General features: G+C 43.0%; 1 long non-coding RNA gene across 2 annotated transcripts in view; it reads left to right on the top strand.

Moving 5' to 3' along the window:
* Positions 1 to 1,724: 1,724 nt before the first annotated feature.
* Positions 1,725 to 25,834, top strand: part of LOC143836013 (uncharacterized) — a 150,202-nt gene continuing 126,092 nt past the window's right edge. For both annotated transcript variants that reach the window (XR_013230456.1, XR_013230455.1), the window contains exon 1: positions 1,725 to 1,964. This is a non-coding gene — a long non-coding RNA (uncharacterized LOC143836013). The remainder of the gene's footprint in view (positions 1,965 to 25,834) is intronic.

Raw genomic sequence — 25,834 nt, 5'->3', positions numbered from 1 at the left:
TCCTGGCCACGGGGTGGAGACGGTGCTGGTCGCCCTGTTGGATGACCTCCGTCGCCAGCTGGATAAGGGCGGGTCGGCAGTGCTGGTTCTTCTGGACCTGTCGGCCGCTTTCGACATCGTGGACCACGAGCTGTTGGTCCACCGCTTCGCCGGCACGGGAATACGGGGCACAGCGTTACGCTGGATACACTCCTTTCTCCAGGACCAGACCCAGAGGGTTGCAGTGGGGGATGAGTTCTCGCGCTCCTATAGACTCCCTTGCGGGGTCCCCCAGGGCGCGGTCCTCTCCCCCACATTATTCAACATCTTTATGCGCCCTCTGGCCCAGCTGGTACGGAGTTTTGGACTGTGTTGCCACCAGTACGCTGATGATACCCAGCTCTACCTCCTCATGGACGGCCGCCCAGACTGCCCCCCGAAACCATTCACCAGATGTTTGGAAGCAGTGACAGAATGGTTTGAGCAGAGTCGCCTGAAACTCAACCCCTCCAAGACGGAGGTCCTGTGGCTGGGACGTAGGGGGCAGGACCAGGAAGCGCGCTTACCCACCCTGGCAGGGACGCAACTCACCATCACGTCCCAGGCCAGGAACTTGGGTGTGACCATTGACGCCTCCCTGACTTTGGAGACGCAGGTCAAAAAAGTAGCGAGCCAGGTGTTTTTCCACCTTTGCCAGGCCTGACTACTACCGCCCTACCTGTCCCCCGAACACTTAGCCACAGTGATCCAAGCAACGGTCACCTCCAGAATAGATTTCTGTAACTCGCTCTACGCGGGCCTTCCCTTGTCCTTGATCCGGAAACTTCAGCTAGTGCAAAACGCAGCTGCTAGGGTCCTCACGGGTACACCTTGGAGGGCCCACATCCAGTCAGTGCTCAGGCAGCTGCACTGGTTGCCAATTGCTGCCCGGATCCGGTTCAAGGTTCTGGTTCTAACCTTCAAGGCTTTACGCTCTGCGGGTGAAAATCTGTTGGTCGTTCCCGGCCCTAGGGAACCACGCCTGGCCTTGACCAGTCCAGGGCCTTTTTGGTCCTGGCCCCGACCTGGTGGAATGAGCTCCCAAGGAGAGCTGCGGGCCCTGCGGGATCTTTCAATGTTCCGCAGGGCCTGCAAGACGGAGCTCTTCTGCCAAGTTTATGGTTGAGGCCGGGGCTGATAATATAGATCTATGCCCCCCCCCGGGGACTCGGGTTCTGGACCCGAAGCAAAACATCATCAGGACCTCCTCTCCACCCGCTAGTAGTGGGAGGGGGGGGAGTTGAGCTGCCGTTCTTGCCATGCCGGTAATACTGGTAATGTTATTATTGTTTTAATGGGGTTTTAATGGGGATTTTGGGATACTGTTACCTGCCACGAGCCGCAAGGGAGTGGCGGGAAATAAATCTAATAATAATAATAATAATAATAATAATAATAATTCTGGAACCTTCCGTATATGCAAAGCTAGTATAGTGTCACCAAAATCCTTTTAGACTATTTTGCATCCCCTTCCATTTGGCATCTTAGGAAATATAGTCCCAAATGTGATGTGCTTGTGTATAAACCTTTCCATCATGTTGTGTTATGAGTTGGCACTCCACCTTAGAACAGTTTCAGAGCTCTATCACATCGCAATAAAAATATTTTAAGAATTCATGTTCTCTATGGCACTTCCTGAGGCACGGGGGATCAGTCACTCATCAGCTGCATGCAGCATTCCTCTGAAGATTTCTGAATTGTGAAACCAGTAAATCTGTGGACACTGATCGTGCTCAACCAGCTTGATTGTAGCTTCAGACAAAAGAGATTTGTCTGGAATATTAACCTCACACTGGCAGCATGTGTGCAGGGCTGCTGAGGCGGACTGGAGCTGACTAGAAGCAACCTTGGAGGTCAGTGAAGCTTTTAAGAGGCATAAGAACTGAAGGGAATGGCACATGGAAGAGACTGCCAGAACTGATGCCTGAGGAAACGCCTTAAGACCTGTGAGTGAGAGATTATAAAATCATGCATATCCACCACTATTGCAGAAAAATTTATCGAGCTTGTACAGTAGTTTTCAAATTTTCTGGAAATGCATTCTGAAAAAGTGCTTTAAAATCAAGAGGAATTTGGATCTGCTGTATGCCTGGAGCTTTGTGCTGAAAATCAGCCCAGGTTAGGACTATAGTTGCACATAGTTATATAGTTAACGGTTTAAATGTTTATACTGTTTATAATGTTCATAAGCTATGAGTACGTAATGTTAGCACATGTAAAGTTCAACTGTACTGTACCAATATTAGAATGGATTTGTGTGCTGTGAATTCACATTGTAAACTGCCCTGAGCCGCAAGGGAGGGCATTATAAAAATGGAATAAATAGCTAGATAGATGATAGATAGATAAATGTCTTAATCCATTCCCTTGCAGTGTTTTCCTGACCTGAAATGGCCTTGGGGAGCTGGTGTTGACCCCACTGGGGAATCTTACACATTCTGATAGCTGTATGTAAGACAAATCAAGACAAATCAGGTGCTTAATCCGCTTTGTGCCCTGAGAATTAAATTTTCAATACAGAACTTCATGATTGTATCTGCTGACAGTCCACATTTCCACCAAACTGAATCTCCCCCCCCCACCCCCATGATTATGGGACTGAGAATTTGAGCACTACTGAGTCCAGAGAGTTGGGTGGAGGGACTTGGAAGTATGCCTTTTGATAAGAGGAGTCAGGGACCAAGAGGAGAAGCTTTTTGCCAATGTGACTCTGGAGTCAAATTATCCCAAGGACCTAGCTTTGGTAGTAGCTGTTTTGATAGGCAAATAAAATTAGCACCCATTAAGCCTATTTGTGCAATGAAAATGTGGATTGAAAACAAAGACCTTTTTATAACCCCAGGGAAACAAGAGCAACCTTCCTTTAGAATCACCTGATAGTGACATTGGTTTCAAGCTACGCAAAAGTGTCTCCAAGCATGTTGGGGAGAGTGTGCCAGAGTCCCTGCTTTGGGATGATAGCAAGTAGCTCTCTATTGGCTGTGGCCTGTTCTCCAAACTGACTGCTGAAATCTAAAGAAGGCAAATGTTCTCCTGCACTTGTTCAGCTCCCCTTTCCCGCCTCAGCCTATCAACCTATGTTATCCAATCAATACATCCTTGTGGCCGGAAATGGCTGATTAGCACTAAAAGTAGAGGCAGCAGGCAGAAAATCTCCTTAGAGAAATTACACAGCGGCTAAGATAAGGTCTAAGGACCCTCAGTGCTTTGAGATAATGTTCCCCCCCCCTCTTCTTTTATTGGACATGTGTGCAGTAGCTGATAGAAACAGGTACATAATGTTTTTTTCTAGAGAAACAGAGCCCTGCAGCTCAGAGGAAGGCATTTCCTCATCACAATGTAAAATTGCTGGGAAATTCTCCACTGATGTGAATGGCTTCAGGGTTGAACCCTTATTTTCTGAATTTATGCCCTAGAAGGTTCTAACAGTTGCAAAAACTCAGCTGATATTTTCCTTATGTTGCTGCATGTGCATATGCATGTCAAGTATCATTAGGAAATATGGCAGCTGGACACAGGAAACCTACAAGTGTGTGTGGTGTTTGATAGCTTCAGAATGTCAGATAAGTCAGATAAGTAAGACTGACTTACTCAATAATTTAATAGATTAATCCTGTTCAAGTCACTGTGTATCTTTACAGTGAAGACTGATGATCTTGGGATCCTTAGCCTGACTAGTAAACAGGCTGTGGTAGACTGTGGGATGAATCTCCTCTGGGTGATGAGGCAGATACATGTTTATGAATGGAAAGAACTGGTCTTTTTTCTTGGCATAGCCAGAGGCACCTGCTTTTGCATGTGAGACGAGGAGTTCTTGGTGGGCTGACGTGTTCAATCCATGATGATTTGTGTACAGATTTTAAATTTACAGAGTATTTTATTAATTCACATGTTTTATTCCAGTTGAATTGGTATTTTTGAATGCTGGTTTGTGTCCTCTTTGGGGAGAAAAGTGAGATGAGGGATACTCTAAATAAATGAAAGCATGAGATATCATCATACATCATACATATATAAGTAAGAATCCACAGAAAGAAGCTTTATCATAGAAAATGCAACACTCTCATGAAGATAGTTTCTGCCTTTTTCAGTGCTAGATGAACTAGAAAGCACGTTTCATAAATCCTCTCTGTGGTGCAGTCCAATTTCTTATATATTCCTAGATAAGTATCGTGTTCGTGTATGTGCGCAGCTATTCTGCATGTCAGAGTTCACCCCTGTAGCATGAGAAGAAATTTAAAGGAGAAAAGTAGAAGAAGAAGAAGAAAAAGAGTTGGTTCTTATATGCCGCTTTTCCCTCCCTGAAGGAGGCTCAAAGCGGCTTACAATCGTCTTCCCTTTCCTCTCCCCACAACAGACACCCTGTGGGGTGGATGAGGCTGAGAGAGCCCTGATATCACTGCCCGGTCAGAACAGTTTTATCAGTGCCATGGCGAGCCCAAGGTCACCCAGCTGGTTGCATGTGGGGGAGCGCAGAATCGAACCTGGCTTGCCAGATTAGAAGTCTGCACTCCTAACCATTACACCAAACTGGCTCTCAGTACTTCTGGGCATAGGGTTACATTTTTCTTTCAACTGTACAACCATGAAATGGTCCACACACTCATGGGATGAGGCAGGGGGGGAGGGGGGAGAACTTCTAAGTCAGAGTGTGGCTTTCAGCAGTCCTGAGCCTTGACACTTGTCTCTTCTGAAATTGGCCTCTCACTTGTCTACTTCATTTTAAGTTTTCTCCTTAAAATATGAAGTGTGGCTGTAAAAACATGCCTTGGAAATCAGCTGAGACAGGCTGTTTGAATGTACTCGCCATGACAAAGTTAAGTGTATTGCTCTGTAATATGTGAAAGGCCTTAGGCCAGCCTCCAGAGTTGAGCTTTCTCTCATCCAGGCAGGGTCTCTCTTGTCTCCCAGGCAACCAGTTCATAATCCTTTCTCCAAGCAGTTGCAAAAGAGGAAGATAAGATAAGGCTCATGTTCTAAAGCAATCAGATGGTGTCCAGCTACCCATCAACTGTAAGGGAAGGGCTCTACTATTAAATTTAAATTGAGAAGGGAGGGATAATTTCATTCTTCAGAAGGGTTATGAAATGGTCAGTTTAGCAAGTTTAAAGTTAACAAGGTGCCGGTATCCATGTGCATAGCCTGTATGCCAGTCTTCAGAAAGCAGTGCATTCCTCCCAGTGTCACTGTTTCTGCATTCATTGTTAAAGGGTTGACTTTTTTGTCTGTTTTTGCACTAAAATTTGCTTCTTCAGGTTCAGTCCCAGATTCTTCCCCCCCCCCCCACACACACACACTTGTCCTGCAGCAAAGGAATTCCCAGAAAATCAGATGTCATCTTTTCAAGCAGGGTCTAATTTGGGACTGCCCAATGTGGAAATGTGTGCAATAGGGTTTTCCCCTGTGCTCACCATTTTGAGTAATTTTGGAATGCCCCTTTCCTTATTGCCATCCTCCCCCCCCCCTCCCTTCCTACCTCTCCCACCTTCCATTCCAAAAAATCTGCTTTTTTAAAAAGGGGGACGATAGAAACAATGCTGTTTCTATGGTTTTTTTTTTTTCAAGCAGTCTTGTACTCTTGCACAGCAGTGTTATATTTTAACATTATAGCCCAGGGTTTTTTTTTAATTACATTCAGGACACATTGGGGAAAGGAGGAGAGGCAATCAAGGGTGCAGAATAGTGAGATTAATGGGCACAATGAAAATAAAGATGCAAGCAGGTACCGTTTTGCAAAAAAAACCAATTTTTTGAAAAGGGGAAGGGAGCAAAGTATGTTGGGGGGCTATCTCCATCAGACTCAGTGCAGAAAGCATGTCATGAATTCCAGCCTGAGAAATAAGGGGAGGAAAGCCCAAATGTGGAAATGCTAGAATTGATTCAAAGCATCCAAAGGAAGTCCAAAGCGAGGCTAAAACAAGGTATGGCTCCTAATGGGGAAATGGTCTATGTGTTGACTATCCAATTATCTATGGCCAATGGGGATGTGATTACCTTAGCAAAGAAAATCTCCATGTATCATGGAGTAGGTGTCACTTAGTTTTGAAGATACTAAGGGCCATTCCGCACAAGGATCTATGTTGCAAATAGGTTTCGGAAAGAAAAAACGCCATTTTAGATAGTGGAATTCGTCGTTATGCATACCTGCCTTTGTAGTGGAATCCAGTTGCGTTTCTATCGTTTCCCACAGGTTTCCGGTCTCAGCAAAAATCGCTATCCAGGAAGCGATATTTGCCGAGCTTTGTCCCGCCCCTGGCCGTCAATCAAACGAGCAGCCAATGGGCGGCCATTATCATGCTCCCGAAAAGCCTCTTCCCCTTTAAGGCAGGTAAAAAACAAACACGTTGCAACGAATCTGCGTTGATTCGTTGCAACAGAGAGACCAATCTAGTTAGCAGGTGGCGTGTGAGCTGCCGTTTCATCGTTGCCACGCACCCCCCGAGTGAAAAAAAAATCCCCCCACCCTGCACGGGCGCGATTTTCGGCCAAAAATAAAGGGAAAAATAAAGGGAAAATAAACCAGCAAACGTCGCTGTGTGGTGCTTGGTGACTTAAAACAGCTCTGGGGAGGGACTGCAGCCGGGGAAGCCTCACTGGGTGAATGAAGGTGAATGAAGGCTCGCCGGTTCGTTGATCTCCGCTTGCTTCGAGAAAAAAAAATGGCGATCGCTTCACCGGAAGATCAGAGGAGAGAACCAGGGGGAGGGACTTTGCTGAAACCGCAGCAATAGTAACACACAGAACTTTCCCGCTAGTGTTGCAGATTGGTTGCAAGAGTGTAGCGCTTTCCGGAGGGTGAATCCACTTTTTGGGATTTCCCTGAAAGCGCTACAACGAAGCACTTTTTGCGGATCAGTTTCAGGAGTATGGCAGATTGTCTACGACATTGTGCATAACCGCATTTTTGTAGCGATTACAATTTGCCACACTCCTGCTACAAAGAATCTGTGCGGAATGGCCCTAAAAATTCCATGACACTGACACCTTAGTTATAGGGATATTCTAAAAGTAGCAGTTACTTGTAAGCGCTAGGTCCAAGGGCGTGTGACCTGTGTATTGAGTCATACTCTAGTGCCCCATCTTTCTGAACTGATTTTCCTTCACTGCTGCTGCTATTGGAAGAATGTTTGCTCACATGAAATCTGGGGGGGGGAGGGGAGAATCTAGAAGCATGTTGCTTGTTTTGTTTATTTTTAGCTTTTATTGTTTTATTTTTAGCATTGTAGTTTTTGATTTTTATGAACAGAATTCATATGACCACATTGAACCAGTGTTTTAAAATGGAGACATGGTACAGAAAGGCTTTAAATAAATAAGAGATTCTTTTCTGCCAGTTTTCAAACAGGAGGTCACACAGAATTATCCTCTTTCACAATAAATAAACAATTGCTGCTCTTTAGTTGTTTAGGATCCAGAAGAAGGATCCAGACTCTTGAAGGTTGTATGGTAGAACTGCTACTGTCCATATTAATGCCTTTTGTTTCCCTTTTGTCTCCATTCAAATAGGTATTAATGTTTTGAGGCTTTGCAGAAAATGAAGAATTATAGTGAGAAAAAGAGTAATATGCATACCATGTGCAAAGGTCATGCCACTTTTGTGTTGGTCTGAAGCAGCAGAACAAAGTTTGAGTTCAGTGGTACCTCTAAGTCCAACAAAATTTTATTCAAGGTATGAGCTTTCAGGTGGTAGCCATGTTGGTTTGAAGCAACAGACCAGAGTTCGAGTGCAGCTGCTTCAGACCAAAAAGCCTACCAACCTGAACCTGTCTTCATGGAAAGCTCCACATTAAGCCATACAGAATGGAACTCCATCAGCCTTATAGTCTCTGAAGAAGTATGCTTGCACATAAAAGCTTATACCTTTAATGAAATTTTGTTTGTTTTAAAAGTGCCACTGGACTCAAACGTTGTTAATCTACATTTATCTTTCACTTAAGTAGTAGCTTATGCTGAGTCTGCAGTTCTGTGATTGCTACACGAAGAAGAAGAAGAGTTGGTTCTTATATGCCGCTTTTCTCTACCCGAAGGAGGCTCAAAGCGGCTTACAGTCGCCTTCCCTTTCCTCTCCCCACAACAGACACCCTGTGAGGTGGGTGGTGAGGCTGAGAGAGCCCTGATATCACTGCTTGTTCGGAACAGTTTTATCAGTGCAGTGGCAAGCCCAAGGTCACCCAGCTGGCTGCATGTGGAGGTTTTATTCAGTGTTTTTTCCTGATTAGAATATGGTCTTGTCTATGAATCTAACTGTAGTAAGATTAACAGCAAACATCATCCTCTCTTTAAAAAAAAAAGAAAAGAAGAGATGAACAATAATACAGGCATTGTTCCATTGCCCCGTGTCAATCTACTCAAAATTGAATTGAATTGCAGTATTGCCTTTGAAATGGAAACTGAAGAACTATCGCAAAAGGCACAATGGGGTTAGAACAGAAATAAGTGCTCATTTGAGGGGAATCCAAAGAGTTGTTACCATGGAATTGGAGTCATACATGGGGTGTGTGATTTGGCCCTCAGCACTGCTTGGCCTCTTCTGTAGTATAGACTATGTTCTTCTATTCCTCATACAGGTCAACCTACTAATCTTGTTTCTTTATTATTGGAAATCAGATTCTGTATCTTGTACTCTGAGAGCAGCCACTATGTTCTGATGTGCCAGAAGTGTTAAAGGATTGAGATGCAATGATCATGCAGGAGAAACATTTTGTAATGATACCACAAAAGGAGACCTACTTTGAACCTCCTTTGATCTTGCTTAGCATATTAGGTCTGCATACTGGGATTCACTGTTCTGTGGTTTGGCACAGACTGAGTGTTGCATCTGTCAAGCTGAGGACCAATCAGAAGTCTTTGTGTTCACTGCCAACATCTTTGGCTTCATGTAAATGGAGGAGCAGGCAAAGGTGCCAGAGTTACAAAGTTATCACGTACTCAAGCTGCTGCAATTATTGCTGCAAGATGGAAGATGTATTTCTGACCCAACAGCTCTGCCAAAATCCCCATTTACTATATATAACTCATTCTTTTTGTTTATAATGCCAAGTGTCTGAAGACCCAAATGCAACTTATCAGAGTCAGATTGCCTGAGAATTCCAAATGGGTTTTGCCTGGTTGAACATAAATTGTCAGGATAGGACTGTTACTGATAAAACACTTGGCATAGCTATAATTGGTGGACTGCTAAGTGCAGAAGCCTGTTTATTTAGAGGTGATGGTTGTACTGTCTGTCAGAGGGAAAGTTCATTTTCTTCAGATTAGTAAATAAGGCTCTTTAAGAGCAAGATAGATCATGAGTTTTATTCTAAGTAAGATTCTTTGCTATTATAAATCAGAATGGTGGTACAGATATCTATGGAGATGCACTTACTAGCATATAATGAGGATCCAGCTTAGATGATTTCTTTGCAGTCTTGACTTTTGCCCAAGTCACCAGACCCAGTACACAAACTGTAGCTTGCCCTTTACAGTAATGATGGTGGGTAATGAAGAAACAACAGCAATTAGCAATCAATTACTTGACCGACATAAAAGCCAGGCAAGTAAAACCACTCAATTTTACAAGTGTATATAGGTAATTTAAAACAAAAAGCCAAAGCCATCCAATTTGCTTTATAGTTTTCCTGGAATCCAATTAGCAAATGAATGCAATTAGTCAAACTTTCTTAAAAATGCCACATATTTATAGTGTCTTTAGGTCATTTACTGAGTTCAGCGTTGCAATCAGCCTGACCAACCATATGTAAAAAAACAGGTCAAAGCATTGTGACTTCACCCACAGAAGCATTTAAAAGGACGACCTTTGTCTGAAATAATACGCATCACCCCCTGAAGTCAAACAGAAGACTGAATAAATAACTCCAACTCACTGTAGCAACTGGCATGTTATAGAAAAGCTCATATTTTCTTCAGTCTGTCCCCATTTGAAACTGAATTGATGTCAAAACTAGCATAATTAAAAAAACCAAAACTGTATAGTTGCTATAACGGTACATATTGTGGGTACAAACTACAGGCCAGTAATTTGTATCTGTTCAATTGTGTGATGCAGTCTTAATCTTCAGAGAGATGATGAGGCCCAGGCCATTCAAAAATTCTCTTGGAGGAGCTAGAAATCACAACAATCTCACAGGCACTCTTTGTTACATTGTTACAATTTCCTTTTGCTTCCAAGTAAATTGCTGAGTGTGGCCGGGGGGGGGGGGGGGGCTGTTTACAGTGAGACATGAGTTTTGTCATTTTCAGAGTGCAGATGATATACAGTTAGTGTGGACAAATATAGGCTGTTCTGGGGAACTGTGTTCAGAGCAGTACCCAAGGGGAGTCATCAAAACTGCAAACTGTCCAAATATGAAATAAAAGTGTTGATTCAAACAGAGCTAAGCCTTTGAATTTGTACCTGTAGCCCGTTTGAAAACAGAGAAACAATGTTGGATATCACCAGAAAGATTATACCTTCTAGGAGTAAGGAAGGTGGAAAAGGTTAGCCTGGATATCAGCTGATTAATAAAAGAGGAAGCCTAATAACAGTGACCTTTAAAGCTGTAAAATGCTCCAGGTTTGCAGAAAAGTGTGAAATAAAAAACCCAAAATGTGTATGTTGAGGAAACCCTGAAAATGATAAAAGGAGTGTGTGTAGCTTTAAGTAATGGGTTCCCTCTCAGTGGTTGTTGCTATGCAACCGCAGTCTTCCAGGCTCAGTTCCTGTGACGAAAAAGACAGGGGGAGCCAGTAGAACCGTTTTAGATACTAAGGGAGGACTCAGTGGGGCTAGGCCTAGCTAGGGTTGCCAGCTCCAGATTGGGAAATTTCTGGAGATGAAGTATGAGGCAGCCAGGATTTGGGGAGACATCTGCTGAATGTAATTCAATAGACTCCCTCCTGCAAAGCAGCCATATTCTTGAGTGGAACTAGAGTTGCCATCCTTCTTGGGTGGGTTTGAGATCACCCAGAATTACAACTGATCAGTTCCCCTGCAGAAAATGGCTGCATTGGAGGGTGGATTCTATGGAATTCTATGGTCTTTTCCTTCCCTAAACCTCATCCTCCCAAGGCTCCTCTCCCAAATCTTAGGAATTTCTCAACCTGGAGATGATATGGAGGATTAGGCCGGAATATTGGTTGCCAGACCATGGCAACTTGCAGGAGATGACAAGCTGGGGACTTACCTTGCTGGCTTTGTGCCAATGCCATTCTATCGCTTCTAGCATAATCTGGAAGTGATAGCATAATGCTGGGAATAATGCCCTAGCATTTGCATAAAACTGTATAGTAGAACCACAGGGATTGCCAGAGTGTTGTCTGATGTGATGGCATCACTTTTGGGCTGCCCTGGAAGTGACATCATGGTGATGGCATGCTGCCAATCATTTCTCACTCCATTTTGCCTGGCATTTATCCTCCAGTGCCCAGCTGAGCAGCAATGGGCAGAGCTGGTGGGTGGTAGGTAGGGGGGACATCTCCTGCCAACATGAGAGCCAAGGTGGTGTACTGGTTGAAACCTGCAGATTGGAGAGCCAGGTTTGATTCCCTGATCTTCCACATGCAAGAGTGACCTTTATCCAGTTGCAGTCCTGTTAGAGTTGTTATCACAGAGCAGTCCTGTCAGAGCTCTCTCAAACCTACCTACCTCACAGGGAGAGTAAAGCAAGGTAATTGTAAGTTGCTTTGGGATTCCTTTGGGTTGTGACAAGCGGGGTATAAAACCAACTCAAGGTGAGTGATCAAGTGACTGCTCTTTAATTTAGTAGTTGAAAAGGGAGTTGGCAAAAGTGGGGAAAGATAGAACATGAACTGGTAGTTTGGTTCTGGAAACTCATATTTATTCTGTCTAAAAAGAAAAAAAAAGGAAACGAGGTTTCATCTTCATTCAACACAATACAGAGACATGCCCTTATAAGGAACCTAGAGGATGGGAGTGTCCAGAGGATACAGGGGCACAGCTGCAGACAGCTATGAATTGGAGATCATTAAGAGAAGGCAGGGGAAATGGGTGTTTGTTTCCCAAAAACTATTACATTTCCTTTTCCTCTGGTGTGTTCCTCATACAACTGAGCCCCTAACTTATCACACAACATATTTGAAAAAACTTATTTGAAGAAATAATTGAGTGAAACTCATCAGGGTGGGTTATTATAGGGTCAGTAGTTGGGGTAATATTGTTCAATTTACTCTTTAAAAATCTTTTGAAAAATGTCAATAGAACATAAGTAATAAAATAAATGATTATTTATGTCAGTGAACGTAATTCAGTGCATTTTCATGTAGCCTGTAGACTTATTTTGTTATTCAACAAATAGAATTTTTCCCTTTGATACGGAAAAGAAATTCTTGTTTTTTAATGTTAAATGGGAACACATTGAAAATATTCTAAATAAATGAAAAGCACACTGAAAAAGATGTTGGGCAAACATTTTCCCCTAATGAAAAACTAGGTCACCAGAATTGAAGATATGGGTTCGAAACTGGTAGGAAAGTTCAGTAAGAAACTTTAAGGTTGGGCATAAAAGAGATTAAAATAAAACACATTTATTATCTAGTGCACATAAATCAGTTTAAAAACACCATTAAAATATAGATTCTCATTTACAGCAACCTATAAAATATCGCATGTACAATTTCCCATATTAACACCAGATATGACCAGATATGTTTCAACCTTAGGGTCTTCTTCAGTGGTCAAATAAATGATATACACACATATATGCATATATAATATTATATAATTAAGGCCCAATAGGTAGTATAAGGCTCATAAAAGTGAAGCTCCAAATGCTATATATAGTCTTATTCTCATACACGGAGTCCACAGTCAAAAATTATAGAACTGAATAACCACCATTCTATCCTGGGCCAAGATCCAATTCTGAGTGTGTGTTCTCATGTGTTTACCAAAAAGAAAGGCAAATTCAGTAATCCACCCCCATCAAGTCACAGCCAGCAAATGGCAACCCCATTGGGCAGGAGTTCCCAAGTTGGTCCTCATGGGTACTGTGGTACCCACTGACACCTTTCATGGTACCCACCAAATATTTTTAGTAAGTGGATGCGGGGAGGTAAAATACTTGCCCAACATGGTGTCTGAGTGGCTACTAGAGATACAATTAGTTGACCAGATTTTTAAAAGGTTGTTTTAGCAATAGCCAAGAACACAGTTTTGGTGCTATTCTCTCCCACTCTAGTTTCCCAGTGCATTTTTAAACTGGTTGCTCATGAGCTACAAGTGGTTTGCCAGTTGTTCCAGGGTATCCGCAAGGCTTGGAGAAAAACTATGAGATTTGCTTTAGACTTTATATTTAAAAGCTTTTATTTCATAGGGGTTTTCTATGCCCTCCTGAGTTTCATTTCAGGTGTTCCACATTGTATTTGTAGCATAAAACCAAACCTGGAAACTATTGGAATATGTAAGATCTGCAGTGGGCATAATTGAGCAGAATGTAAAGGGCATTGGAAGAGATGAATATGTAGCACAATTAGGATAAGAACTTCCTGATGGTTTTCAAATTATCTCCTCCAGTGTCCTGATTGGCTCAACAGGGGACTTCCTGCTTGTTTGAACATACTTCCTCCCTGCTTGCCTCCAGGACAGCAGTTGAACAGACAGAAGGGCTGCAGACAACAGCCAGCTAGGCAGTTACATCTCTTCTATCCTCTTTTTGTACATAGTTGTTTCTCTTCTGTTTTATAAATATACTAGATTTAAAGCCCATTGTATATTGAAATACAATGGATTCTAGCATGGGCAGCCTGGTGGCCTTGGAGGCCTCCTGGTGGAGCCCTGCCGCCTCCCCCCCACCCGAGGGCCCAGCATTGGCACGGTGAAAGGAGCAGGCCCTGTTTCTTTCGCAGCGCTGAAGCCTTTCTCCCCTTTCCTGTACCCCCCCTCCCCCCTGAAGTCCTGGCAGGGCTGCTGTGACTCCTGCTCCTTTCGCTGTGCAGAAGCCTTTCCCGGCAAGCTCCCAGATGGCTTCGAGGGCCACCAAGTCTGCAATGCGGAGGGGCTGTCCCCTTGCTGGGGGCTAAGCCTCCCCCCCCCACGGCCTCCACCAGGATGCCCTGGCCGGGCACCTGCCTGCCTGTTTTTGTGGCGGGCATCCTGATAATGGCGGTATGGGGGGAAGGCGGTGGACATTGGGGGGTGGGCAGGTCAGGCCGGGGCCAAGGCACCAATTGCCAGCCGTGCTGCACACGGCTGGCAATTGGCCCCTTGGCCCTGGCCTGACAAGCAGAGAGCCCTCCGCTTCTCAGTCTGGGGGAATGGGCCAATGGGCGCCCTTCCCCATCACGGACAGGGCCCACCTCAAGGGCCCTTAGCGTTTTATTTATACCGCTCCCACGGAGCAGTTACAGATATTTTATTTTATAGCTTAAAACTATATTTTATAGTTTAAGCAGCTTGATACTCTCTGCATAGTCATACTCTGTCAACAGTAAAATGCCCCTCCCCAGTGTGAGGTATGAGGATATTATTCATTACTCAGAAATAGCTCTCATTTAAAAAGATGGCAAACCCTGACCTAGAGGAATCCTGCCAGCTGCGAGGCCTACCTTTTGTGTTAAAATTCAGTATGGCCATTTGAATAGGCTGACTTCACAAGCCCTTGTGGCATATGGCCAGACATAACACAGTTTCCAGACTGGGGTACTACTTTGGCACACCAGCCAGCCAGGAGCTGATAAACTAAAAAACTTGGTTGCTACGTCATACTTTTTAGTCAGTCCAAATAATTATGCTATTATTACTCCTGATTTTTTTTACTGGACTGCTAGCAGCAATTTTTGTCTGCAGTGATTTCCTACTGCTTAAAATCCTAATTATACTAGGAGACAGAGGAGCAATGAATGTCAGAGAATACATATTCATCCTGGACTCATCCTCCGGGAATTGTTGCCCAGAATCAACAAATGGATGGGCAGTAATTAAGGGCTGAGGAGCCATTACCTAGCAAGGAAAAACACCACCACCACCACCATGGGTTGTAGCAAGAACATTATGTAGAAGACAGAGAGGCTTTGATCTGTAGAAGAAACATTTCAAATAAAAGGTAATTTGTTTAGGGTAAGCACATTGTAGCTGATACTTCTGGCCTGTCAGGAGCAGGTTAAGGAAGAACAAAGACATGGCTACTCATTTGTTAAGATCAAAGTGCAGAATATTGACTTGCTATTACAGCTTATTCACAGTTTAATGCTCAACAGATTCGACATTCAGGAAGACTCTTAATCACTCCATGAGGCTATGATGCAGCAACTGACCCCAAACAGCTAGGACCACATTGAATGTAGAACTTGTATTAGAGTATGGATCTAATATCTCACTAAAATTCATTACTGCCAATATATTTATACACCAGGTATAACATATTTCCTGGTGATATTTATCTCAAGAGGGGGACTTACAAATATTTGTGCAATAAGAAGGGATGCCAGCCCTCAGGTGGGACCTGAGGATCTTCAGAATTACAGCTCATTTCCAGGCAACAGATATCAGATCACATAAAGAGAATGGCCACAGAAGGTGGACTGTATGGAATTATACCCCATTGAAGTCCTTCCCCTCCCCAAATCTCCAGCTTTTTCCCAACCTGGGACTGCCCACTGGTTACACCCCCCCCCCAATCCCCCCACTGTGACCTTCACAGCCCTTCACAAGCAGGACAGTTCTCTCCTGCCTAACAAATGTTTTTACGTATTTATATGTATTTTAAATCTGTTGTGTCTGTAATTTAACTCTGTTTTTAATTTGTTTTAATGATAATGATATGTGTTTGGAAGGGGGGTTATTTTAATTATTTTTAATGTAATTTTATCACGTATGTTTTCAATTGTTGCCTGTCTTGGTGGCCTGTAAGGGCAGAAAGCTGCAATACAAATTCTGTAAACAATTAATATGAATGCAAATGAAGACAGTAGGGGTCCTTCCCACTTAAATTTGTTGTATCACAGGAAACCTGCATTTAACACTTCTGTCTTTAAAATGTAAACATCTAGCCATGAAGAGCTATAGAGAGTTCAAAAGCCTGCATAAGGTTTTGTGTCAATTTGTTTGGTTATCATGAAAGGTATCACATGGATTTCGTTCATGTTTTGGGGGTTTGAACAGATCAATAGCTCTTGTTCTGTATCAGAGGGAACCAGGTGCAAGGAAGGAAAAGGACAATTGTCTAACAGAGGTGATTTTGTAGAGGCAGCCCTCATTGTCAAGGGTGTGTGCATGAACCCCCTCAAAATCACCACTGCTGCACAATTGGCCTGTTCCTCCTTCGCAGCTTGTCATCTTTTTCAATCTTTTGTTTTTAAAAAATGTTTACTAATAGTCAAAAGAAAATGGAGGTGGTGGTGCCAGCAAAACACCCTTATTAAGGTCAGGGAGGGATTGACTAATGGGTCCCATTCCACTAAGATCTAAGAGGAAAGAAAGAGAGAGAAAAACTTTCTTCCTTTCATTTAAAATATTCTCACCTGCCTTTCAGCTGATGGCATGACACCAATAAAATCACGTATCCATTTTGATTTTTGAAAGGTAGAAATATGAAGCTCCAAACGGATGGCTTCCTCTTGATTACTTGGAATTCCTCTTTGATTTAGAAGCTGAATGCTGCATTAATAAAATACCTGCAATGCACAACCCATGCAAATTTGCTCAGAAGTAAGCCCGGCTTTGTTCATGCATAGGCTTTATTCACAGGAACTCAGGATTAGGCTGTATTCTTCAGCTTATATATTAATGAGTAAATGTTCTCTGCAAAGTGAGGTAGAAAGTTTTCCTTGACCCGCAGAGCAATCCTAAACAGAAAGAAGTCCCATTAAGACCAGTGGGATGTATTAATGACTAAATTGCACTGGATTTCTTTGTTTAGGATTGCACATCATGTCAAGGAAAGTTGTCAACCCCCTTTGCAGAGAACATCTTTAGCAAAAAACCTTCTGAGCTCAGGGCAATCGAGAACAATTAATAAACTCTGAGAATTCTATACAGGTGCCCTGTGTATAGACTGTGGATGGGCATTCTTGTACTGCGGTCTTGGAAGCACTCAGAAAAGGAAGAAGGTTCAGCTGGCATCTATCTTGGGGCTGCAAATTCATTTGGGAAACTGATTTTGCCTTTTCAGTTGCTCTGGTCTGTTAGAATAGGAAGAAATAGGAAACTGAAGTACGGGTTGTACTTCATGATTTTTTTTTTTAAGTCTAGGAAAATGACTAACAGTGTACAAGATAGAGGTTATATAATTATGTATGGTGTGTGAAGTGCATGACTAGAGAGAGATGATTCTCTCTGAAAACACTTGAACTCAAGTCACCCAGTGAATTTATTGGTACTGTGTAAAGAATAACCAAAATAAAATGGTTTTTCTTCAAGCAATGCATAATCCATTCATTTAAAATACATTTTATGCTTCCTTTCTACCCAATCAGGGGCGACATGGCAGTAAACATTTAAAAAGTTTAAATGTTTTAAAGTTAAAATTATAAAATGTAATTAAAACACACACATTTATGGAGATCTAACAACATGAGAAGAACTGACCCACCTTGATCCAACTGGTGCCAGAGGTAATCTATCAGGGCAACCAACAAAGAATATATACTTCTGATTAATAGATTAGGGGAAAACAGGGAGTATCACCATCGTGCCCATATAGTGTTGGACTAGACAGAACTGTGAAATAAGGCCTAACCTATATAGTGCAGATGTAGCTATACAGCGCTTGTGACACTGTAGTTATTGACTTTATGATCACTTCCTTTTGTACATCCATTTGGGGGATAAGTCATGTGTTGACTGGCAGCTGATCCACAATTGACTCAATAGATTTGTGGAAATGGGAAGAAGGTTAGGGCAAGGGACCTGTAACATCAGAAAGAAGGTAGGCAACAGCTACATGTTCAGATATAGCATACTAATCAGTCCTACCACTGCAAAATGTAGATGGGAGGTCACAAAATAAACAAACTTGCCAATGCAAGTTAGCATTTGTTGGAGGGGGATGGTAGAGTGGTTTCCATGAGATGGGAGAGTGTAGAGTCATTACAAGCTCTGTAGTTAATTCCTTTTCCTCCATTCTGAAGTGATGCAAATCAAAGACAGGCTGTTCCTCATGATACTTTTGAACATATACTTTGGTGCTTCAAAGGTTTTACCAAGTTTGAAAAGAGGGCAGGGAATAAATGTAACAATAAATAAACAAGTCAGGGGCCTATTCATAGTTTTAGGAAGAGGATACTGTGCAGTCCTTTGAGTCAAAGGCAAATAAAGGCACTGGGATTACCTTTTGCATAACATGAAAAAAATATTGCTTCACAGATGTCTCAGTTCGACAGTAAAGTACTAGTTGTTGCGCTGCCTGTCCTCACTGGAGCTTGGAATCACCTTTGTTCAAGGAAATCATTCCCATGCACAAGGACCAATTGGGGCAGTCTGGCATATGTGAGGGAATATCTTCCTTATGTTTATCCATCATATTTTTATTTCACCCTCCCACCAAGGAATTTAGGATGGTTGATGTGGCTTTCCCATCTTTAATGGAATCCTCAAAATAATTGTGTGAGGTGGATTAGGCTGAGAAAGAGCAATTAACCCAAGGGCTTCCACTGAGCTTTTTATGGCTGAGAAGGAATTTGAACCTGTTTTTTACACTCAGAGACCACAACTAAATCACCTCACAATATTGGCGCTGTATGTTCCATACTAGAGCCTCTTGTGGCGCAGAGTGGTAAGGCAGCAGACATGCAGTCTGAAAACTCTGCCAATGAGGCTGGGAGTTCAATCCCAGCAGCCGGCTCAAAGTTGACTCAGCCTTCCATCCTTCCAAGGTCGGTAAAATGAGTACCCAGCTTGCTGGGGGGGTAAATGGTAATGACTGGGGAAGGCACTGGCAAACCATCCTGTCTGCCATGGAAACGCTAGAAGGCGTCACCCCAAGGGTCAGACATGACAGTGCTTGCACAGGGGATACCTTTAACTTTATGTTCCATGCTATATATCACTATGTTTAGGAAGCATAATATGTACCTCTGTCCAGATTACTAATTCAGCATGGCAAAAGATTATTATTATATAAATTATCAAACCAGGTCCATGTGCTTGTTAGACATACCAAATGGGTAAGTCCCTTTGCTTCAAAACAAGTGATGTAATTCCTGGGAGGAATTTTTAACTTTTTTTCATAAATACTTTCTCAGTTTATTGGGCATTTTGTTTGTAATTTAATCCTGATTTGAGTTTTTGGACTTTGCCAGGTTCCCCATCCACACACACCAATACTTCCTAATCCTTGTGTCCAGGTCTCACAGCAATTATGTGGTGCCTGATGTATACACTTATGCTGGGTATTATGGACACTGCAGCATACCATGACGTTACAGCAACTGTCAAAAATGGTCATGGCTGTGAAGGCACAAAGGGCTGGAGGCAAAAGCATTAGAAGTATGAAATGTTGAAGTCCTGTAACAACAGGGGCTATATAAATAGCAGAAATCAGGCTTAAAGGATTAAAATAGATGTGTTAATGGGTCACACACCAGGGCAAACACTTATCTGGCATTACAGGCACCCTCTGAGCAATTACTGAAGATACTCAAGCAGCCATCTGATTGCCGTCTCCTGCTCACCCAAGGCACGGCCCTTCCAAGGCTACCAGTCAGTTGTCATGCTCTGCGGCTTTTGTCACAGCGTGTGTCACCAGCAATAGCAGCTGTCGTTTTAATACGACATTTTCCCTGGCTTTCCCGAACTCTAGCCACCGAAAGAGACAAAATTTACATTTCCAATTCACAGGCAATCCAGTCCATTAGGTTTAACAAGTGAATGAACTTCGTATGTAACCTACAGCAAGCATCAGCTCTGTGGCTATTCATTTTAACTGATTGCCTCATTCGCTACATCTAGAAGCCCCCGGCGTGGCCATGGCAACTGGTTTTGCTTAAATGCAGCTGAACAGTGGAGTTAATTTTAGACTAGAGGAGGAGGAGGAGGAAGCTGGGAATCTGAGGGGAAGCTACAGTATTGCCTTCCCCTCTCGAAAGGAGTGGATGCTGCCTGCCAGTTTGTTTGTAGATAACTGTATGGCGGCAGAAATATATGAAGCCAGAGGCATGCACGTATGCGTACCACCATATTACAGATGACCGCTATACTACATATACTCTACACAAGCCTACAAGTGTATCCATATGCAGTCATAAATAGTGGGACAGCATATGAATGAAACAGACCGCTATCCGGAAGGATCCTTTACATGAATATAACAGCACGTACAGGAGAGTTTTCTAGGGTCGTGAGCATAGCCTCTCCTCACAACAGTGGATGGAATCAGAAAAAGCTTTTCAACTCAGAGAGTGTTTTCAGAGCCACTTGTGACCAGCTGAAAACCAGCATGAAGCTACAGCAACCTCCCCCTATAAGGCTGTCAGCTCTAGCTTGAGAAATTCTAGAGGGTGCTGCTAGGGAAGGGAGCTCAGTAGAGAGTCCAGCCTCCCAAGCTACCATTTTCTCCAGGGGAACTGATTTATATAGTCTGCAAACTGGGTAGTTGAGGGAACCCCACGTGGAGCTTTCCAACCCTACTTACCCCCCCCCTCACACACACACACACACATTTAAAGAAATACAACCTGAAGGAAAAAGAGAAAAAGGGTGAACAGCGATAAAAAAGTATATTGGGGAAAAGATGGAGGAAGTCACCAATGCTTAAAGGAGAAAGCCTGTCTATGAATCCAATCTCTCCTGTTTTAACTCTGTGCTTAATTGGATGACATAGTAAGTTCAGTTGACATGAGTTCAATGGAAGGAAACATTTAGTCTCAATAATGATGGATTCCTAAGGATTCTAGCTGTTGTTAGAAGCTCCGTGATTGAAGCTATAAGCGAGAACCAATGAGCATTCTCTTGGCATTCTTTCCCTTCACATGAGAGCTCAGTGAGGTAAGTGGATTGCTTGCTTTCTTGGTCCCCCCAGAGCAACCTGGCCCCTGAGAATTTTTCATTCTTTATCTATCCTGACTACAGCAACCATGTTTATGCTACGGCACTTGTAGAAGTGAAAGCTTCTCTTCGGGAACAAACAAAATCCGAGGACCATTCCGCACAGCGTTAATGTTGCTGAAGTGTTACCATTGTGTAACGCTATTTATTTTTCATTATTCACGACGTCATACACAATCTGCAACACTCCCACAACACTCCCACAAATACTGCTTCGTTGTAGCGCTTTTCAGGGAATCCACAAAAGTGAATCCACAAAAGTGGATTCCCCCCTAAAAAAATGCTAGACTCTTGAGAACAACCTGCAACACATCCAAAAAAGACATGTGCGTTCTCAGTATATCGGTAGCAAGCATGTCCCTCCCTAAGCTTTCGCACCCAAGCTTCCGGCGCCGCGATCGCCATTTTTTCCTCTTAAACTGGCAAAAGCAATGAATAAGCGATGCTTCTTCGGCTGAAATCCCTCCACAAGCAATTGCCTGTGAAGTTTCCAAGCACAATACAGCCCCCCGTTCGACACTGACCGTAATTTCAGCAAGAAATAGCACGGAAGGGGGGGGATTTTTTTTTTACTTTAAGAGCTTGTAAATGATTAAGTACCAGCTCCTACGCTAGTGAAAAAGGCCTTTCAGATACATCGAATAAACAAATATGCATTGCTACTGGTGTTTTCGGGTTTTTAAAAACCAGTTTTTAAAGGGAAGCACGAACACAACAGTTAATTGGCTGTTCTTTTTGATTGATAGCCAGGGAGAAAGCATGGAAAAATATTGCCTACTTTGTTGCAATTTCGGTGAGAGCAGAAACTTGTGCGTTACCAGAACAGCGCTAGTGGGAGAGCCTTTTTTACAATAGAAACAGCTGTGTGCGTTACCGAGACCTGTCGCTTTTGATTGCAGCAATTTTCAATAGCGCACAGATTTATCAACATTGCCTATTACGCGGAATGGCCCTTGTATATGCATGGATATCCACTCTTTTAAAACAGGGTTACCAGCTCTGGGGTTGGAACTGGGAGTGGGCAGGATTTGAGTAGGGAGTATAATGCAATGGATTCCATCTTCCAAAGCAGCCATTTTCTCCAGGGAAACTGATGTCTGTCACCTGCAGATGTGCTGTAAGACCGGGGGATCCCCAGGTCCTACTTGGGAATGGGCATCCCTACCTTGACATGTGCGTTCACAAATAGCCATATGGCATATTTCAAGAATCCACTGAACATGGTTTTCTAAACCTAAAGGCAAATTTGTGCCAAATTTGTGCCAAAATTAATTGAGAAGAAGTCCCCTCCAAATGATTTTACAGAGGCATGGGAATGATCACAGATAGTGCCCCCTTTTCACCAAAATGAATATAATGGATTGAGAACTGCTTTACTATAGGTATCCTGTTACACAGTAGCCATTTGAGATAAAAATGGAAGGCCAGATGGCACTAGGATTCACAAGAATTGGGCCACTAGGCACACAAAATTAGGATTGTTTGATTTCTATGGTCTTTATTTTATTGTGTCATTGCCATATTATATGAATTAAAAGTCACTGATGATACTGTCCCCTTACTTAAATGGATGGTTTATAGTAACTCCTATAGCTGGCAAAAATTTGCCTACACTGGGTACATTTGGCCTTCTAATGTGGGAAGAACCTTCAGAGTGCTTTTCATCCCTTCTTGTAAAACATGGGAAATAGGGGGAGGGGGAGAAAGGTCCTGCTCAGTATTTATGCAGGTCCATAGTAGAAGCTATTGACTTTAGATAAGCATAGGAGTGTACTGAGGCTCCCAGAGGCAGCTGTGCTAACACATCTACCTGATCTGTGTACTCAAGCTCCAGACTCAGGAATACCTCTGCAGTTCTAGGCTTGCCAAATGTCAAAACCATTGACATCAGAAAGTAAAACAGCCCAATGTGTTTGCTATACCATTACAGATTCATCAATTTGCTTGCCTTCTGACATGAAGGCCATTTTCAAATTATCTTTGTTTTCCATTTTAGTAACTGGTTGCTCATGGATTTTTCCCTGTAATTTCAGACAGACCAGTTTTAGTAAACAGCTGCTCATGAAATTTATTTACCTGTTCATACAAACCTGCTTGCATTGGATTAACAAACCATGGTTGATCCTTTTCTAACTCTTTATTGTGCTTCTGAATCACCATCGCATGCTGTTTCAAATAGCCATAGCATTTCCCCTCACTCTTTTGCATCACACAATTTTCCTCAGATTTTTTTTAAACATTGAAAGTTAAAGATTTAACCAATATATCTCTTAGAACTACCCCCCCCCCCCCGCCCTGTTCTGAAACTCTCCACGTAGGTCTCTCCATACTTATAAATTCCTTCTCAGCTTTACCAGAAGTGGGCCTTAATACACGGCTAATTGATTCAAATGGTGGGGAAAGAATGAGAGTCAGCATATAAGGGAAAATGTCCCTTGAAAACATTCTAGAGGAACATTTGCAATCTTTGAAAAACACCTGCTAGCCTACAAAGAAGTAACATTACAGTAACTAATAACAGTCAAGAAGTTTCTTTAAAAACATAACAGTTTTCTATAAGTGTTGATCCTCAGATTTTGTAGGCCTTGGCCTTTTTGGTCATGTCAGTTAATCCAGGGGTGTGAGTCTGCCCTAAGAAATTGTTTCGTAAACTGATTGTTGTATGTGGACACACTCTATGCCAGAGAGGCTTTGATGAATTTATGTTTTCTGAATCCTCCCTGTCAATACAAAGCATGGATCTTGGAGCCAGATTTTCAGATGTTCTCAAGTCTGGCTTTTGTGCCCTCATTTTAAGCATTGAGCTTCCCCCAACTTCTACACCAGGGCAACTCATGGGGGCAGGCTGTGCTTCTTCCCCCTCCCAAATTCTACTGCAGGACAACTCAGTGGGGTAGGCTTTGCTCCCCCCCTCCAACTTCTACACCATAGCAACTCATTGGTTCAATCCATCCTCCTCGCCCCCGCCCCCGCCCCCGCCCCTGTCCCCGCCACCGCCACCGCCACCGCCCCTGCCCCCGCCACTCACTGGGCCCAGCTATTCTTCTTCTTCTTCTGCTACTGCTGTTGCTGTTTCTCCTCTCCATCCATGCCTAATCTATTCAGTAGGGTCTCCTCTGCTGCTGCTACTCAATGGGGCCAGCTCAGCTTCCTCCTTTCATGTTCCAAAGGTGGCAGGAATTTTGAGGCGGAAGAGATAATCAGCCCTTCCTGGCTAAGGGCTCCCTCCCAATAGGGGCTCAGGTACAGGGGAGGGCCTTTCATGGGCAAGGGGCAATCAGGTAGTGAGTGGCAGCACTCATTGGGACAGTTCTCTTTCCCTATCTGCACATAATTTGAACTGATTGGCCCTCATTGAGACAGTGCTCTCTCTCTCCCTCTTGGCAGCACTCATTGGGACAGTTCTCTTTCCCTATCAGCACATAATTTGAGCTGATTGGCCCTCATTGAGACAGTGCTCTCTCTCCCTTTTGGCAGCGCTCATTGGGACAGTTCTCTCTCCTTATCAGCACATAATTTGAGCTGATTGTCCCTCATTGGGCTAGTGCTCTCCCTATCTGCCTGCAATTTGAACTGATTGGCCCTCATTAGGACAGTACTCTTTCCCATCTACATGAAATTTTAACTAACTAGCCCTTATAAGGACAGTGTTCTTTCCCTATTGGCAGCACAACCCCAGGGAGGGCCAGTCAGGTAGGGAGTGAGTTGTCAACTTGAGCTTTAATATGTTTAGTGATGATGATATCAGTAAATAAGGTTCTGAAAAACAAAGGATAGATGATTTAGGTTCAAAATAAAATTTTAAAATAAATTGGCCACATTTAGAATGGTCATTAAATAAAGCACAGTAAAAGAAAACAAAAGGTTCTGTATTTACCCATCTTTATGCATGTTTGCATAACAGCTTCAAAACAGATACAAGTAGCATCCTCTCCAGCATGTACCTTGGGAAATGCTAAAATCCAGTAGCTACAGGCTTGCTTGGATTGAGTTTTCTGTCCTTTCCTTTTTAAATGGATGCAGAGAAACCTATTGAGATTGATTAGCCAACATTGTGATTTGTAATTTTGCTTAATGCTATTAAAGAAAGGCATTGACCGATTGTGCAAGAGAGTTTGGGTGAGTGCCAAGATTTTGCATAATGAATTCAGAGGATTAATCTCATTAGTTTTCCACCACCCCTCCTCTTGTTACTGGTCTGCATCTCGGAAAGCCCGGCACAGATACAAACCAACAAAAATGCCTGTTACTCACTGGACTGCATCTGATATCTCAGAGACCTTCCTTCCTGTGCTGTCAGATAGCAGCATGACTCAGCACACAGTGGTATGTGAACAGAACAATGGCAAGATTATTTGAGAGTCTGGATGTGCAGTCGAAAGGTTGATGGCAGCTGAAATATACAGAACAAAAGGAGAATAAGGATCCGGTTCTTATAAAGTGTTAATACCCGACAATAAATGGATGTGCATGTGGGTAGATGGGTACTCTGCAAATTGGGGCCCCATAACAATAACACTTTAAAGCACAGGCAGTCCCTCGGCCACCCCATTAGCAAAGGTTATGGCAATATGGTGGATGGCTTTGTAGTCACAACTTGAAGTGTGGATGGCATCAGGACACTGGCAATCATCATGGATTAATATCATCAAGGCTGTGAATCACAGAGCCTTTGGAAAGATAGTGATGTTTCCATGTGCAAATGGCAGGAATCAGAGAAAATGAGGTAGTAGTGAGTCTTCCATGGTTTTTAAAACGGCAAAACTGTGGAAATCAGTGGTAGAGCATCATCTTTGCATGCTAAGGGGCCCCGTGTTAGCTAAAGACGCAGTCTTCTAA

The sequence above is a fragment of the Paroedura picta genome, chromosome 4 (assembly GCF_049243985.1).
Source record: "Paroedura picta isolate Pp20150507F chromosome 4, Ppicta_v3.0, whole genome shotgun sequence".
Classification (NCBI taxonomy): domain Eukaryota; kingdom Metazoa; phylum Chordata; class Lepidosauria; order Squamata; family Gekkonidae; genus Paroedura; species Paroedura picta.
Note: the sequence above shows the minus strand (reverse complement) of the source record. Positions and strands in the feature narration are given on the sequence as shown.